The sequence below is a fragment of the Drosophila miranda genome, chromosome XR (genome assembly GCF_003369915.1).
Source record: "Drosophila miranda strain MSH22 chromosome XR, D.miranda_PacBio2.1, whole genome shotgun sequence".
Classification (NCBI taxonomy): Eukaryota; Metazoa; Arthropoda; class Insecta; order Diptera; family Drosophilidae; genus Drosophila; species Drosophila miranda.
The window spans coordinates 45,673,898-45,678,598 of NC_046674.1; the positions used below are offsets into that span (position 1 = coordinate 45,673,898).

At 43.5% G+C, this 4,701-nt stretch overlaps 1 long non-coding RNA gene across 2 annotated transcripts; it reads right to left on the reverse strand.

Annotated features, from left to right (window-relative positions):
- Positions 1–1,275: 1,275 nt before the first annotated feature.
- On the reverse strand, positions 1,276–1,865 carry LOC117186634. Of its 2 annotated transcripts, none has more exons than XR_004471616.1 (2): positions 1,623–1,865; positions 1,276–1,534 (listed from the first exon to the last, which is right to left on the reverse strand). It is a non-coding gene; the product is annotated as an uncharacterized LOC117186634 (long non-coding RNA). The 2 variants fall into 2 exon arrangements; XR_004471615.1 differs by having other exon boundaries at positions 1,590–1,865.
- Between the last annotated feature and the right edge of the window lie 2,836 nt (positions 1,866–4,701).

Below are 4,701 nucleotides of genomic sequence, written 5' to 3' on the forward strand. Positions count from 1 at the left end.
TACCTCTTTCATCATTTAAAGCTTTCAAGGTAACTTTCAGAGAGATGTTATTTACACCGACTTTAGTAAAGCATTCGACTCTGTAAACCATTCCCTTTTAGCGCATAAACTTGACCTTTTAGGGTTCTCTTCAAAAACTTCCTCTCTTCACCAGTCAAGGTTTCTTCGGGAGTAGCACAGGGCAGCCATCTAGGACCCTTCACACTCTTTATTAATGACTTGCCTTCGGTATTAACATACTCTCAAATACTTATGTATGCGGATGATGTTAAACTCTGTGTCCAGTATAAGGACATTTCATTTTATTTCTTGCTTGCAATCCGATCTCAATAACTTTCAGACATGGTTTTGTGCTAACTTGTTACATCTTAATGCCTCGAAATGCAAAATTATGACATTTCATCGTTATAGCCCCTTGTTGGCTCCGTATACCTTATGTGGTGGTTCTCTTGAGATTACCCTGGTAGATGATCTTGGTGTTATATTAGACGGCAAGCTTAAGTTTTCTGACACACATTTCTTCCATGGTAAATAAGGCCATGGGCGTGCTTGGGTTTATAAAGAGATGGTCAAAGGAATTTGACGACCCCTATATAACAGGCGTCTGCTGGTGTCACACGGGCCACTTTATAGTGCAGTTATTGCATCGTCAATTGAAAAATGAAGTCATTGCATGTCAACGTCCAAGAAATTTTCCTCGCATATTAGTCTAACAGCTATCTCTCCTGTATGTTCGCGTTCGGTTGCGGAGGGCTGCGTTTTGCCTGGGATCCGCGCGTAACAGCCTTCTACTGGTGTCACACGGTCCACTTGATGGTGCAGTAATTGCATCTCCCCTTGAAAGATGCAGTCATTGCATATCAATATCCAAGAATATATTTAAAGAACATTTTTCTGTTGGTCAAGTAAAAGTTGGAAAAATAACCCAAAAAGTAGATTGTTTGGATAATATGGTTTTCTTTGCAACAGTCGATGAACCAGCATAGTTTGATATTGAATATTGATCAAAATGAATACTGATAATAAAAGAGACCAAAAACAGAAGTATACTTACATAATTAACTTTTGATTCCTCCTGAAAGAGCCTTTAAAGGCTCATATCTCCATGAACTTAACATTTTTGAAGTTCTTTATCAGAAGCGTATGCGTAAATTATCCAAACCACCACTGTGCGTTGTAGCTATGGAATTGGAGCATGTTTTATTTCGCTGCAACCTGAATGATACTATTCCTTCAAAAATTCCCACGCTTATTCATTTACAAAAAAATTGTACATCGTATTGATTTTCTTATAATTTCATTCTTTGTTCATATTTTGAGTAAATCTTGGCTACTTGCCATGTTTTTTATGAATATTCACTTATATTTTGACCTATTATTTTGTGCCAGCTGTTTAATATTAATGTTATATTTATGTATTAACTTACATATATGGTTATATTCAATATACGGCTTATATGTATATAGAAAGAATGTAGATAACTTTTTGTATTAAATCCACTGCATAATTTAGCACGTGCACATATTTCAAGATCTATAAAAATAAAAATTTTATATTTAGACTGTGCTGAAAACATTTTTATAATTACAGTTTATATAATAAGTTGAACACTAATATGTACTTAGAACTGAGAGCTGTATTGCAACGGCAGTTGCCACGGTAGTGCTAGTTTCGCTCTGATTCACTCGAGGTTTAGCTGATCATCTCGCGATATTTCAGCTTATGCTTGGTCAACATATCCGTGACTGTGACGAGCTTCTTGATTGAGAGTATATTCGATAGCTCCTGAAGTTCTGGCAAATACGATACACAGATGTGATGCAATGTAGCTAGCTCTCGTCCTGCAAGTGTGATTATGTAAATCGATAGTATATTTAATTATAATGAATACTGGTGTTGGTTAGAGATTTATAAGGAGATTTATACTTTGTTCGACAAACATTCCCAACGGTGTATTCGATTCAGAACACAAAGAAAGCTGATCCAAGAATACTATCATACGCTCCTTATTTTTTAATATAAACGGATTTACAACCTCCATGTATTGTTCCTTAAAAAATAGATAGATTGAAAAATAACAAATTTTAATAGTAATTAATAACTTTGATAATAATTTCATTTATATCTTGCACAGTAATATGACTTTTGGCTAGCTATCTGTGACACATTAAATTTAAAATTAGTCGATGAAACATTGCACATACATACGTAGTCGTTTTCGACTTCGTTTCAACTTTTTTTAAATAGATTTAAAGCTCCGACTGAAACAAATTTTTTTTCTGTCTAACGGATTTTGAAAATATCTATAACATTGAGTGTTCTCTTAAGGTTTATTTTAAAATATATTTAAAGCTCTGACTGAAACAAACATACTTAACACAACATAAATCCGTTAACGATTTTAAAATGTTTATAAAACCGAGTATTTGCATAAGGTTTATTTTTTAGAGATGATCATCACTTGAGAATGCTACAGAATATATTAAGAAATTTTGCATTCCTAAAAATCGAACAAATGCAGCTTTTTGGGTCAAGCTGAATAAAACACCAAAAGCTTTTGAATAAACTTTGACAACGCATTGTGTGTTCTGTATTTTTCTAATTTCTGCCTAATCTCTTTGATTATGAAAATCGGTTCAACATTCCATTCAACGATAAGCTCGACAACAAGAATTATAGCGTTATAATACATTCTGAGTTGTGCTCAGTAATGTGCGGTCAAAAAGTGAAATATTAAAACGACGATGATGCGCATTAGGCACAGTTTGATTTACAAGACGATAAGGCTCTTGCAAGTACTATGCTATGTATTAAACCATTGCAGATAACCTAGGTGAAACTCTGCAAAGGGAGTAGGGAAAGTTCTGGCGGAACTTGTTGCTTGTTAAAGCAGTTGTTCATGAAAAAGAATGAAAATGAATCGGTAACACATTAGGTAAATCATTTTTGTGCGATCGTCGAAAAACTGAAAGAAGAAGAAATTCCTGAAGAAATTTTGACTGCCCGAGGCTAACGAAAATTTCGTGGTAGCAATGGAGACACGGGGGCCGTCAGCCGTCGGGTGCTACAGGGGGATAAACGGATGTCGGGTCGGCTCGTCACAACTGTAGACTCGGAACGGGGCACAGGCGCCTCGGGTTCATGCCTTGCCCTGGATCCAAGGCGACTGTGCTCCGCGTCATAGGATACAGGTGGGCACGAGCGAACCGGCACCCGCCGTAACTGTACACACCGGCGGAAGTGCGACTATACTCTCCCCGTGAGGTCGGCTGGAAACAGGTCCTGGTACGGTCATGTCTCTGCCAGGATGCTGGCTAATTGTAGTCGGGCGGAGAGAAGAAAGCTCTCAGTGAAATAACCCCAATCCAAGGTGACACTGTCATATGCCGAGGGATGCATGGCCGAGGGGGTGCTCGGTCGCTTATATGCGGACTCTGGATACCTGCCGACCTCCAGTTTTAATAAGGCTTCCCGGGGCACGCGGGCTATGCCCCGGGCGAATAACCCCTTCCCGCCTACTCGTGGGATCAAATATGCCAAATTTAAATATTAAAACAATAAACACCGCAAAGGAGCACGGCACTCCTCCTAAAGTGCCGGAGGGAAAAGACCATCCCTCTACAAACGCATCTGGGAAACCAGTGCCCAAAAAGACGGGGAAGGAGACTAAGTCGGTCCACCGTCTCGAGGCAGCAGGCGCTGTGAGGAGAGGACCGAAAAGCCAATCAGGCCAATCCACGTCGGGGGGCCCCAAGGGCGACCCGGTTACCGGGGGGGCGACCATGCAGAGCGATATCGCGGCTGCCAGACCCCTTGGGACCGGGGACCCCTTGACAACCCCGGCATGCGGCGCCTCTGCCTCGAAAGATAGGCCCAAGTTCCAAGACAAAAGACGTGCGGCCTTCATCCTGGGCAACGACGACCCGGTGTTCCTGGCGTCTGCCCAGGGAATCGAATCGCGGCGATGGGCCAAGACAGTCCTGCCCGACTACCAGCCAGCCAAAGCTGGCAAGGCCACAGACAAGGCCCCAAGCAAGCGGCAACGCTCGGCGGAGGACACCGCCACACAAGTCCAACAGGCCAAGAGGACGAAGACACTGAGCAACCGCTCGTTTGCCGAGGTGGCGAAGGGAAAAACCCTGATTGGAGTCCTAGATAGGGGCTCTAAAGACGGGCAGATCCCTAGGGACAAGTGGCACCTCGTGGAAAACGAGCTCCAAGACCGTTTCCTCCAGGAGTTGGAGGAGAATGGAGGACCACCGCCCAAGTGTGAGGACGCCGGGTGGCACCAAGGCAGGGTGAAAGCCTTCGCCTGCCAAGATGCTCGCTCGGCTGCCCTCTACGCGAAGGCGGTAGCATCGCTCAAGGAGGTCTACCCAGGAGCCCAGCTGGAGGCCGTGAAGTGGGAGGACATCCCCAGCAAGCCGAGGGCCAGAGCGTGGGTCTCGGCGAAGCCTGCAGAGCCGGATAAGATTCTCCGGATTCTGCAGGTCTGCAACCCCCACCTTCCCACAGCCGATTGGAAGGTGGCCAAGGTAGAGGAGAGCAACGGGCAGAGGCGCCAAATCATCCTCGTCCTGAACGAGGAGTCGCTCAGACTTCTCCACGACACGGAGGGCGCTTTGGACTACGGCTACAAGAAGGTAGTCGTAGTACCGTACAAGTCCGACTCCAAGGGCATGCAACCGACGGTCGAGCCA